The following is a 12164-nucleotide window of genomic DNA, read 5'->3' as shown; positions in this document are numbered from 1 at the left end:
TCTGGGGTGCGCCTGCCTTCCAGGGCCGCCTTCTGGCCGCCTGGCCGGCCGGGCCGGCGGGGAGCGACCCCGCCGGCGCGCACCGTGGTGGGAGGGGCCTGAGGAGGTGGGGCCTGCAGCGGGGCCCGGCGGGGGCGGAGCCGGCGGCCCCCGCCGCGGGCGAGTAAAGGAGAAGGCGGGCGGAGCGGGAGGCAAAAAGCCTACAGCACCCGGTATTCCCAGGCGGTCTCCCATCCAAGTACTAACCAGGCCCGACCCTGCTTAGCTTCCGAGATCAGACGAGATCGGGCGCGTTCAGGGTGGTATGGCCGTAGACGGGGGCGGGGGGCCGCGGGCGGCCTCTTGAGGCCCAGTTTCGCTGGCGCTGGCGCCTTAACGCCAGCCTGGCGGCCGGCCCGCCCCGGCAGGGCCCCCTCGCCCGCCCAGGCAGGGGCAACGGAGGTCTCGGGTATCGGGCGGCGGCGGAGGGTTTGGCGACCACCTCCCAGCCCAGGGCGGCCGTGACCCAGCAAACCCTTCGGCGCTTGGCGCCCCGCCCAAGATCCCGCACGTCGCTCACAGGGACGTGGCCCCGGAGGCTTCAGGGCCCGGGGCCCGCGGTCCCTTGGGCATCGGCCCTGCCCGCCCACGCGGCCCTAGGCGCAGCCCGGCCGCAGCCCGGGCCGGCCCTCCTGCCCGACAGCAGCTGGCCCGAAGCCACTGGGAGCCACCATTGAGTCGCCACGGCCCCTCAGCCCCGGCAAGGCCACCCTTGCCCCCACACCCCCCGCCGAGCTCAGGACCCCGCCCCTGGTGGCCGGCAGGCCCGGGGAAGCGGCCCCTGCCCTCGATCCCGCTCCCGCACCCGGCCGCGGTGACACGCCAGAGGGGCGGGGTGGGGGGGGCTTTTGTCGGAGGGAGCTGTGGAGGGACACACCGGCACACAGGTGGCGGCGCCGGGGCTGGGCGCCGGTGGGGGCGGCCAGGTGCAGGTCGAGGGGCTCGCGGGCCGAAAGGACGGCAACTGGGCCCGCGGCGGAGTCTGGGTCCGGGCCAGCCACCCCGGGAGCGTCTGGGGTGCGCCTGCCTTCCAGGGCCGCCTTCTGGCCGCCTGGCCGGCCGGGCCGGCGGGGAGCGACCCCGCCGGCGCGCGCCGTGGTGGGAGGGGCCTGAGGAGGTGGGGCCTGCAGCGGGGCCCGGCGGGGGCGGAGCCGGCGGCCCCCGCCGCGGGCGAGTAAAGGAGAAGGCGGGCGGAGCGGGAGGCAAAAAGCCTACAGCACCCGGTATTCCCAGGCGGTCTCCCATCCAAGTACTAACCAGGCCCGACCCTGCTTAGCTTCCGAGATCAGACGAGATCGGGCGCGTTCAGGGTGGTATGGCCGTAGACGGGGGCGGGGGGCCGCGGGCGGCCTCTTGAGGCCCAGTTTCGCTGGCGCTGGCGCCTTAACGCCAGCCTGGCGGCCGGCCCGCCCCGGCAGGGCCCCCTCGCCCGCCCAGGCAGGGGCAACGGAGGTCTCGGGTATCGGGCGGCGGCGGAGGGTTTGGCGACCACCTCCCAGCCCAGGGCGGCCGTGACCCAGCAAACCCTTCGGCGCTTGGCGCCCCGCCCAAGATCCCGCACGTCGCTCACAGGGACGTGGCCCCGGAGGCTTCAGGGCCCGGGGCCCGCGGTCCCTTGGGCATCGGCCCTGCCCGCCCACGCGGCCCTAGGCGCAGCCCGGCCGCAGCCCGGGCCGGCCCTCCTGCCCGACAGCAGCTGGCCCGAAGCCACCGGGAGCCACCATTGAGTCGCCACGGCCCCTCAGCCCCGGCAAGGCCACCCTTGCCCCCACACCCCCCGCCGAGCTCAGGACCCCGCCCCTGGTGGCCGGCAGGCCCGGGGAAGCGGCCCCTGCCCTCGATCCCGCTCCCGCACCCGGCCGCGGTGACACGCCAGAGGGGCGGGGTGGGGGGGGCTTTTGTCGGAGGGAGCTGTGGAGGGACACACCGGCACACAGGTGGCGGCGCCGGGGCTGGGCGCCGGTGGGGGCGGCCAGGTGCAGGTCGAGGGGCTCGCGGGCCGAAAGGACGGCAACTGGGCCCGCGGCGGAGTCTGGGTCCGGGCCAGCCACCCCGGGAGCGTCTGGGGTGCGCCTGCCTTCCAGGGCCGCCTTCTGGCCGCCTGGCCGGCCGGGCCGGCGGGGAGCGACCCCGCCGGCGCGCGCCGTGGTGGGAGGGGCCTGAGGAGGTGGGGCCTGCAGCGGGGCCCGGCGGGGGCGGAGCCGGCGGCCCCCGCCGCGGGCGAGTAAAGGAGAAGGCGGGCGGAGCGGGAGGCAAAAAGCCTACAGCACCCGGTATTCCCAGGCGGTCTCCCATCCAAGTACTAACCAGGCCCGACCCTGCTTAGCTTCCGAGATCAGACGAGATCGGGCGCGTTCAGGGTGGTATGGCCGTAGACGGGGGCGGGGGGCCGCGGGCGGCCTCTTGAGGCCCAGTTTCGCTGGCGCTGGCGCCTTAACGCCAGCCTGGCGGCCGGCCCGCCCCGGCAGGGCCCCCTCGCCCGCCCAGGCAGGGGCAACGGAGGTCTCGGGTATCGGGCGGCGGCGGAGGGTTTGGCGACCACCTCCCAGCCCAGGGCGGCCGTGACCCAGCAAACCCTTCGGCGCTTGGCGCCCCGCCCAAGATCCCGCACGTCGCTCACAGGGACGTGGCCCCGGAGGCTTCAGGGCCCGGGGCCCGCGGTCCCTTGGGCATCGGCCCTGCCCGCCCACGCGGCCCTAGGCGCAGCCCGGCCGCAGCCCGGGCCGGCCCTCCTGCCCGACAGCAGCTGGCCCGAAGCCACCGGGAGCCACCATTGAGTCGCCACGGCCCCTCAGCCCCGGCAAGGCCACCCTTGCCCCCACACCCCCCGCCGAGCTCAGGACCCCGCCCCTGGTGGCCGGCAGGCCCGGGGAAGCGGCCCCTGCCCTCGATCCCGCTCCCGCACCCGGCCGCGCTGACACGCCAGAGGGGCGGGGTGGGGGTGGGGCTTTTGTCGGAGGGAGCTGTGGAGGGACACACCGGCACACAGGTGGCGGCGCCGGGGCTGGGCGCCGGTGGGGGCGGCCAGGTGCAGGTCGAGGGGCTCGCGGGCCGAAAGGACGGCAACTGGGCCCATGGCGGAGTCTGGGTCTGGAGGGCTCTGAGCCTCCATCCGCTCTGGTGCCTCGGGTCTACCGGCCCGACGCCTGGTAGCGCGACACCCCACCGGCCCACAGACGTAGCCTCCCCAGCTGTGCTCACAGCGAGTCCAACCGCAGCCTGCATCCCTCCACGGGACACTTGGATTACTCCCGCGATCCCCACGAGGTGCGGCACCCGGCGGCCGAATGGGCTGAGATCCTGCCCTTGCGGCGCCCTGTGGCCACCTCCGCCTCCCTCACGGTACTGGCCGAGGCCTCGGACCAGCGGGCCCCGGCTCCCAGCTCAGCGCTGCTCCTCCGCCCCTCTCACCTCCTGCCTGACGTCCAGGCTACCGAGCACCCTCCACCCCCGCCCACCTTCATGCCACTCAGCCGGAACCCGGGAGGCAATGCCAACTACCAGGTGTATGACAGTCTGGTGCTGAAGCGGCAACCGCAGGAGGGCCAAGCGCGGGCCAACTCGCTGCTACCTTCCACCTCGGCCTCCAGGCCCTCTCTGCACGGGAGCCAGACTGGGAAAATGAACTTACCAGCAGCAAGTGGGGGCAGGGGCAGGGGGCGGCAGGGCATGGAGAGAGGAATAAAGAGCGCCAGAGTCCAGGAAACATTGGTGGTCTGTGGCTTGGAAGCGCCACTCCTTCTGCCAGCCTGGGTCCCTGCGCTTGGCTTCCTGCAATAAGAAGCCAGTGTCCCCTTCTTGGCCTGAGGGTCCCTTTGGTTTAGTGGCCACAGTTCTGCCAGCAGGCCCCTCCTGGTCCTATACCATGCACTAAGTACATCTGCAGCTGCAGACTCCAAACCCCTGGTCTCTGGGCACCTCCTCTGTGTCTCAGCTGTCCCTGTCCACAGAGAGCCTCATACAAGAAGTTGCTTCCAAACTGGGAGGTTCCACATCTGGGCAGGTCCAGCTCCAGGCCCAGTGAAGGGCATGAAGAAGGCTGAGGCTCTGGACTCCAGCCAGGCCTTCAGCAGGCCTCTGAGGCCAAGGTCTTCCTAGTCTCAAGAGGGGCCAAGAGACGCAATGTGTCATTTGAACAAGTGAGTCAGCGGGCGGTGAGCGAATGAATGACCGCTCGAGGGGATGTATGCCGGCCACCGGGCCCTGTTTGACTGTCCAGGCTCAGCTTACCTGACCCTGGTTACCAGGGAATGCCACTCTGGGCCCTCCTTTTCATCCCCCTCCCTCACTGTGACCTCACCACCTGCCCCATTATGACCCAGTCTGGCTCCCAGTTAAAACTGGAGGGCAGAGGGCCCAGGCAGTCCTGGGACCAACGGCCATGGGTGAGCGAAACTACTACCGAGCCGAGCCGTTCACTGGCCCCATCCCCAGGAAATGCCAGGAGCAAGGATACTCAATTCTTCTGATCCCGGTCAGCTTCATCTTGCTCAACGTGGGGATCAACATGCTGACTATGGTCAGGGCAGGATCTGTGCAGCGCGGTTGGGGGAGCCCTGGGGTCTTGAAGGGGCTGAGGTGGGAGGGCTGCTGGGGTGTGACCGGGACAAGGGTTGGATTTCAGGGCTCACCCTGCTCCCGGCCTCCCCCCTCCCCTTCTTCCCTCAACTCTGGAGGCATCTGAAGAGATTCTTGCGGGCACTTTTCAATCGTATTTTCCACAAAGGTGAGTGGGCGCCGGCGTGGGTTCAGGGGATGTGGGCCTGTCCCCTTTCTTCTATCCCTGCCTTGATTCTCAGCCCCTCAGGAACCCAGGCCCTGACCCATCTCGCCTTTCCCCACAGACAAGCAAGCCAGCTGTGTAGGCACCCATCGCATGTGCATGCGCTGCTCCGTGGATCCCAAGAACCTGTGCTCAAGAGTTTCTTCCCACTTCTGCCATCGCCCAAGCTTCCTGCTCGGGCAGGTAAACCCACCTTGACTACTGCCTGCAGCGGGGCTCGGCGGGGGCGGAGCCGGCGGCCCCCCCGCCGCGGGCGAGTAAAGGAGAAGGCGGGCGGAGCGGGAGGCAAAAAGCCTACAGCACCCGGTATTCCCAGGCGGTCTCCCATCCAAGTACTAACCAGGCCCGACCCTGCTTAGCTTCCGAGATCAGACGAGATCGGGCGCGTTCAGGGTGGTATGGCCGTAGACGGGGGCGGGGGGCCGCGGGCGGCCTCTTGAGGCCCAGTTTCGCTGGCGCTGGCGCCTTAACGCCAGCCTGGCGGCCGGCCCGCCCCGGCAGGGCCCCCTCGCCCGCCCAGGCAGGGGCAACGGAGGTCTCGGGTATCGGGCGGCGGCGGAGGGTTTGGCGACCACCTCCCAGCCCAGGGCGGCCGTGACCCAGCAAACCCTTCGGCGCTTGGCGCCCCGCCCAAGATCCCGCACGTCGCTCACAGGGACGTGGCCCCGGAGGCTTCAGGGCCCGGGGCCCGCGGTCCCTTGGGCATCGGCCCTGCCCGCCCACGCGGCCCTAGGCGCAGCCCGGCCGCAGCCCGGGCCGGCCCTCCTGCCCGACAGCAGCTGGCCCGAAGCCACCGGGAGCCACCATTGAGTCGCCACGGCCCCTCAGCCCCGGCAAGGCCACCCTTGCCCCCACACCCCCCGCCGAGCTCAGGACCCCGCCCCTGGTGGCCGGCAGGCCCGGGGAAGCGGCCCCTGCCCTCGATCCCGCTCCCGCACCCGGCCGCGGTGACACGCCAGAGGGGCGGGGTGGGGGGGGCTTTTGTCGGAGGGAGCTGTGGAGGGACACACCGGCACACAGGTGGCGGCGCCGGGGCTGGGCGCCGGTGGGGGCGGCCAGGTGCAGGTCGAGGGGCTCGCGGGCCGAAAGGACGGCAACTGGGCCCGCGGCGGAGTCTGGGTCCGGGCCAGCCACCCCGGGAGCGTCTGGGGTGCGCCTGCCTTCCAGGGCCGCCTTCTGGCCGCCTGGCCGGCCGGGCCGGCGGGGAACGCCCCCGCCGGCGCGCGCCGTGGTGGGAGGGGCCTGAGGAGGTGGGGCCTGCAGCGGGGCCCGGCGGGGGCGGAGCCGGCGGCCCCCGCCGCGGGCGAGTAAAGGAGAAGGCGGGCGGAGCGGGAGGCAAAAAGCCTACAGCACCCGGTATTCCCAGGCGGTCTCCCATCCAAGTACTAACCAGGCCCGACCCTGCTTAGCTTCCGAGATCAGACGAGATCGGGCGCGTTCAGGGTGGTATGGCCGTAGACGGGGGCGGGGGGCCGCGGGCGGCCTCTTGAGGCCCAGTTTCGCTGGCGCTGGCGCCTTAACGCCAGCCTGGCGGCCGGCCCGCCCCGGCAGGGCCCCCTCGCCCGCCCAGGCAGGGGCAACGGAGGTCTCGGGTATCGGGCGGCGGCGGAGGGTTTGGCGACCACCTCCCAGCCCAGGGCGGCCGTGACCCAGCAAACCCTTCGGCGCTTGGCGCCCCGCCCAAGATCCCGCACGTCGCTCACAGGGACGTGGCCCCGGAGGCTTCAGGGCCCGGGGCCCGCGGTCCCTTGGGCATCGGCCCTGCCCGCCCACGCGGCCCTAGGCGCAGCCCGGCCGCAGCCCGGGCCGGCCCTCCTGCCCGACAGCAGCTGGCCCGAAGCCACCGGGAGCCACCATTGAGTCGCCACGGCCCCTCAGCCCCGGCAAGGCCACCCTTGCCCCCACACCCCCCGCCGAGCTCAGGACCCCGCCCCTGGTGGCCGGCAGGCCCGGGGAAGCGGCCCCTGCCCTCGATCCCGCTCCCGCACCCGGCCGCGCTGACACGCCAGAGGGGCGGGGTGGGGGTGGGGCTTTTGTCGGAGGGAGCTGTGGAGGGACACACCGGCACACAGGTGGCGGCGCCGGGGCTGGGCGCCGGTGGGGGCGGCCAGGTGCAGGTCGAGGGGCTCGCGGGCCGAAAGGACGGCAACTGGGCCCATGGCGGAGTCTGGGTCTGGAGGGCTCTGAGCCTCCATCCGCTCTGGTGCCTCGGGTCTACCGGCCCGACGCCTGGTAGCGCGACACCCCACCGGCCCACAGACGTAGCCTCCCCAGCTGTGCTCACAGCGAGTCCAACCGCAGCCTGCATCCCTCCACGGGACACTTGGATTACTCCCGCGATCCCCACGAGGTGCGGCACCCGGCGGCCGAATGGGCTGAGATCCTGCCCTTGCGGCGCCCTGTGGCCACCTCCGCCTCCCTCACGGTACTGGCCGAGGCCTCGGACCAGCGGGCCCCGGCTCCCAGCTCAGCGCTGCTCCTCCGCCCCTCTCACCTCCTGCCTGACGTCCAGGCTACCGAGCACCCTCCACCCCCGCCCACCTTCATGCCACTCAGCCGGAACCCGGGAGGCAATGCCAACTACCAGGTGTATGACAGTCTGGTGCTGAAGCGGCAACCGCAGGAGGGCCAAGCGCGGGCCAACTCGCTGCTACCTTCCACCTCGGCCTCCAGGCCCTCTCTGCACGGGAGCCAGACTGGGAAAATGAACTTACCAGCAGCAAGTGGGGGCAGGGGCAGGGGGCGGCAGGGCATGGAGAGAGGAATAAAGAGCGCCAGAGTCCAGGAAACATTGGTGGTCTGTGGCTTGGAAGCGCCACTCCTTCTGCCAGCCTGGGTCCCTGCGCTTGGCTTCCTGCAATAAGAAGCCAGTGTCCCCTTCTTGGCCTGAGGGTCCCTTTGGTTTAGTGGCCACAGTTCTGCCAGCAGGCCCCTCCTGGTCCTATACCATGCACTAAGTACATCTGCAGCTGCAGACTCCAAACCCCTGGTCTCTGGGCACCTCCTCTGTGTCTCAGCTGTCCCTGTCCACAGAGAGCCTCATACAAGAAGTTGCTTCCAAACTGGGAGGTTCCACATCTGGGCAGGTCCAGCTCCAGGCCCAGTGAAGGGCATGAAGAAGGCTGAGGCTCTGGACTCCAGCCAGGCCTTCAGCAGGCCTCTGAGGCCAAGGTCTTCCTAGTCTCAAGAGGGGCCAAGAGACGCAATGTGTCATTTGAACAAGTGAGTCAGCGGGCGGTGAGCGAATGAATGACCGCTCGAGGGGATGTATGCCGGCCACCGGGCCCTGTTTGACTGTCCAGGCTCAGCTTACCTGACCCTGGTTACCAGGGAATGCCACTCTGGGCCCTCCTTTTCATCCCCCTCCCTCACTGTGACCTCACCACCTGCCCCATTATGACCCAGTCTGGCTCCCAGTTAAAACTGGAGGGCAGAGGGCCCAGGCAGTCCTGGGACCAACGGCCATGGGTGAGCGAAACTACTACCGAGCCGAGCCGTTCACTGGCCCCATCCCCAGGAAATGCCAGGAGCAAGGATACTCAATTCTTCTGATCCCGGTCAGCTTCATCTTGCTCAACGTGGGGATCAACATGCTGACTATGGTCAGGGCAGGATCTGTGCAGCGCGGTTGGGGGAGCCCTGGGGTCTTGAAGGGGCTGAGGTGGGAGGGCTGCTGGGGTGTGACCGGGACAAGGGTTGGATTTCAGGGCTCACCCTGCTCCCGGCCTCCCCCCTCCCCTTCTTCCCTCAACTCTGGAGGCATCTGAAGAGATTCTTGCGGGCACTTTTCAATCGTATTTTCCACAAAGGTGAGTGGGCGCCGGCGTGGGTTCAGGGGATGTGGGCCTGTCCCCTTTCTTCTATCCCTGCCTTGATTCTCAGCCCCTCAGGAACCCAGGCCCTGACCCATCTCGCCTTTCCCCACAGACAAGCAAGCCAGCTGTGTAGGCACCCATCGCATGTGCATGCGCTGCTCCGTGGATCCCAAGAACCTGTGCTCAAGAGTTTCTTCCCACTTCTGCCATCGCCCAAGCTTCCTGCTCGGGCAGGTAAACCCACCTTGACTACTGCCTGCAGCGGGGCTCGGCGGGGGCGGAGCCGGCGGCCCCCCCGCCGCGGGCGAGTAAAGGAGAAGGCGGGCGGAGCGGGAGGCAAAAAGCCTACAGCACCCGGTATTCCCAGGCGGTCTCCCATCCAAGTACTAACCAGGCCCGACCCTGCTTAGCTTCCGAGATCAGACGAGATCGGGCGCGTTCAGGGTGGTATGGCCGTAGACGGGGGCGGGGGGCCGCGGGCGGCCTCTTGAGGCCCAGTTTCGCTGGCGCTGGCGCCTTAACGCCAGCCTGGCGGCCGGCCCGCCCCGGCAGGGCCCCCTCGCCCGCCCAGGCAGGGGCAACGGAGGTCTCGGGTATCGGGCGGCGGCGGAGGGTTTGGCGACCACCTCCCAGCCCAGGGCGGCCGTGACCCAGCAAACCCTTCGGCGCTTGGCGCCCCGCCCAAGATCCCGCACGTCGCTCACAGGGACGTGGCCCCGGAGGCTTCAGGGCCCGGGGCCCGCGGTCCCTTGGGCATCGGCCCTGCCCGCCCACGCGGCCCTAGGCGCAGCCCGGCCGCAGCCCGGGCCGGCCCTCCTGCCCGACAGCAGCTGGCCCGAAGCCACCGGGAGCCACCATTGAGTCGCCACGGCCCCTCAGCCCCGGCAAGGCCACCCTTGCCCCCACACCCCCCGCCGAGCTCAGGACCCCGCCCCTGGTGGCCGGCAGGCCCGGGGAAGCGGCCCCTGCCCTCGATCCCGCTCCCGCACCCGGCCGCGGTGACACGCCAGAGGGGCGGGGTGGGGGGGGCTTTTGTCGGAGGGAGCTGTGGAGGGACACACCGGCACACAGGTGGCGGCGCCGGGGCTGGGCGCCGGTGGGGGCGGCCAGGTGCAGGTCGAGGGGCTCGCGGGCCGAAAGGACGGCAACTGGGCCCGCGGCGGAGTCTGGGTCCGGGACAGCCACCCCGGGAGCGTCTGGGGTGCGCCTGCCTTCCAGGGCCGCCTTCTGGCCGCCTGGCCGGCCGGGCCGGCGGGGAGCGACCCCGCCGGCGCGCGCCGTGGTGGGAGGGGCCTGAGGAGGTGGGGCCTGCAGCGGGGCCCGGCGGGGGCGGAGCCGGCGGCCCCCGCCGCGGGCGAGTAAAGGAGAAGGCGGGCGGAGCGGGAGGCAAAAAGCCTACAGCACCCGGTATTCCCAGGCGGTCTCCCATCCAAGTACTAACCAGGCCCGACCCTGCTTAGCTTCCGAGATCAGACGAGATCGGGCGCGTTCAGGGTGGTATGGCCGTAGACGGGGGCGGGGGACCGCGGGCGGCCTCTTGAGGCCCAGTTTCGCTGGCGCTGGCGCCTTAACGCCAGCCTGGCGGCCGGCCCGCCCCGGCAGGGCCCCCTCGCCCGCCCAGGCAGGGGCAACGGAGGTCTCGGGTATCGGGCGGCGGCGGAGGGTTTGGCGACCACCTCCCAGCCCAGGGCGGCCGTGACCCAGCAAACCCTTCGGCGCTTGGCGCCCCGCCCAAGATCCCGCACGTCGCTCACAGGGACGTGGCCCCGGAGGCTTCAGGGCCCGGGGCCCGCGGTCCCTTGGGCATCGGCCCTGCCCGCCCACGCGGCCCTAGGCGCAGCCCGGCCGCAGCCCGGGCCGGCCCTCCTGCCCGACAGCAGCTGGCCCGAAGCCACCGGGAGCCACCATTGAGTCGCCACGGCCCCTCAGCCCCGGCAAGGCCACCCTTGCCCCCACACCCCCCGCCGAGCTCAGGACCCCGCCCCTGGTGGCCGGCAGGCCCGGGGAAGCGGCCCCTGCCCTCGATCCCGCTCCCGCACCCGGCCGCGGTGACACGCCAGAGGGGCGGGGTGGGGGTGGGGCTTTTGTCGGAGGGAGCTGTGGAGGGACACACCGGCACACAGGTGGCGGCGCCGGGGCTGGGCGCCGGTGGGGGCGGCCAGGTGCAGGTCGAGGGGCTCGCGGGCCGAAAGGACGGCAACTGGGCCCATGGCGGAGTCTGGGTCTGGAGGGCTCTGAGCCTCCATCCGCTCTGGTGCCTCGGGTCTACCGGCCCGACGCCTGGTAGCGCGACACCCCACCGGCCCACAGACGTAGCCTCCCCAGCTGTGCTCACAGCGAGTCCAACCGCAGCCTGCATCCCTCCACGGGACACTTGGATTACTCCCGCGATCCCCACGAGGTGCGGCACCCGGCGGCCGAATGGGCTGAGATCCTGCCCTTGCGGCGCCCTGTGGCCACCTCCGCCTCCCTCACGGTACTGGCCGAGGCCTCGGACCAGCGGGCCCCGGCTCCCAGCTCAGCGCTGCTCCTCCGCCCCTCTCACCTCCTGCCCGACGTCCAGGCTACCGAGCACCCTCCACCCCTGCCCACCTTCATGCCACTCAGCCGGAACCCGGGAGGCAATGCCAACTACCAGGTGTATGACAGTCTGGTGCTGAAGCGGCAACCGCAGGAGGGCCAAGCGCGGGCCAACTCGCTGCTACCTTCCACCTCGGCCTCCAGGCCCTCTCTGCACGGGAGCCAGACTGGGAAAATGAACTTACCAGCAGCAAGTGGGGGCAGGGGCAGGGGGCGGCAGGGCATGGAGAGAGGAATAAAGAGCGCCAGAGTCCAGGAAACATTGGTGGTCTGTGGCTTGGAAGCGCCACTCCTTCTGCCAGCCTGGGTCCCTGCGCTTGGCTTCCTGCAATAAGAAGCCAGTGTCCCCTTCTTGGCCTGAGGGTCCCTTTGGTTTAGTGGCCACAGTTCTGCCAGCAGGCCCCTCCTGGTCCTATACCATGCACTAAGTACATCTGCAGCTGCAGACTCCAAACCCCTGGTCTCTGGGCACCTCCTCTGTGTCTCAGCTGTCCCTGTCCACAGAGAGCCTCATACAAGAAGTTGCTTCCAAACTGGGAGGTTCCACATCTGGGCAGGTCCAGCTCCAGGCCCAGTGAAGGGCATGAAGAAGGCTGAGGCTCTGGACTCCAGCCAGGCCTTCAGCAGGCCTCTGAGGCCAAGGTCTTCCTAGTCTCAAGAGGGGCCAAGAGACGCAATGTGTCATTTGAACAAGTGAGTCAGCGGGCGGTGAGCGAATGAATGACCGCTCGAGGGGATGTATGCCGGCCACCGGGCCCTGTTTGACTGTCCAGGCTCAGCTTACCTGACCCTGGTTACCAGGGAATGCCACTCTGGGCCCTCCTTTTCATCCCCCTCCCTCACTGTGACCTCACCACCTGCCCCATTATGACCCAGTCTGGCTCCCAGTTAAAACTGGAGGGCAGAGGGCCCAGGCAGTCCTGGGACCAACGGCCATGGGTGAGCGA

At 70.4% G+C, this 12164-nt stretch overlaps 7 non-coding genes across 7 annotated transcripts; all 7 read right to left on the bottom strand.

Moving 5' to 3' along the window:
- Positions 1–197: 197 nt before the first annotated feature.
- On the bottom strand, positions 198–316 carry LOC132595202 (5S ribosomal RNA). Its single transcript, XR_009561357.1, has one exon. It is a non-coding gene; the product is annotated as a 5S ribosomal RNA (ribosomal RNA).
- Positions 317–1247: 931 nt separating this feature from the next.
- Positions 1248–1366, bottom strand: LOC132595201 (5S ribosomal RNA). The gene has a single exon (XR_009561356.1). It is a non-coding gene; the product is annotated as a 5S ribosomal RNA (ribosomal RNA).
- Positions 1367–2297: 931 nt separating this feature from the next.
- Positions 2298–2416, bottom strand: LOC132595200 (5S ribosomal RNA). Its single transcript, XR_009561355.1, has one exon. It is a non-coding gene; the product is annotated as a 5S ribosomal RNA (ribosomal RNA).
- A 2697-nt stretch (positions 2417–5113) lies between these two features.
- LOC132595199 (5S ribosomal RNA) lies at positions 5114–5232 on the bottom strand. The gene has a single exon (XR_009561354.1). It is a non-coding gene; the product is annotated as a 5S ribosomal RNA (ribosomal RNA).
- Positions 5233–6163: 931 nt separating this feature from the next.
- Positions 6164–6282, bottom strand: LOC132595198 (5S ribosomal RNA). Its single transcript, XR_009561353.1, has one exon. It is a non-coding gene; the product is annotated as a 5S ribosomal RNA (ribosomal RNA).
- Positions 6283–8979: 2697 nt separating this feature from the next.
- Positions 8980–9098, bottom strand: LOC132595197 (5S ribosomal RNA). The gene has a single exon (XR_009561352.1). It is a non-coding gene; the product is annotated as a 5S ribosomal RNA (ribosomal RNA).
- Positions 9099–10029: 931 nt separating this feature from the next.
- On the bottom strand, positions 10030–10148 carry LOC132595195 (5S ribosomal RNA). The gene has a single exon (XR_009561350.1). It is a non-coding gene; the product is annotated as a 5S ribosomal RNA (ribosomal RNA).
- Positions 10149–12164: the final 2016 nt, after the last annotated feature.

Source organism: Globicephala melas, unplaced genomic scaffold, assembly GCF_963455315.2.
Source record: "Globicephala melas unplaced genomic scaffold, mGloMel1.2 SCAFFOLD_392, whole genome shotgun sequence".
NCBI lineage: Eukaryota > Metazoa > Chordata > Mammalia > Artiodactyla > Delphinidae > Globicephala > Globicephala melas.
Note: the sequence above shows the minus strand (reverse complement) of the source record. Positions and strands in the feature narration are given on the sequence as shown.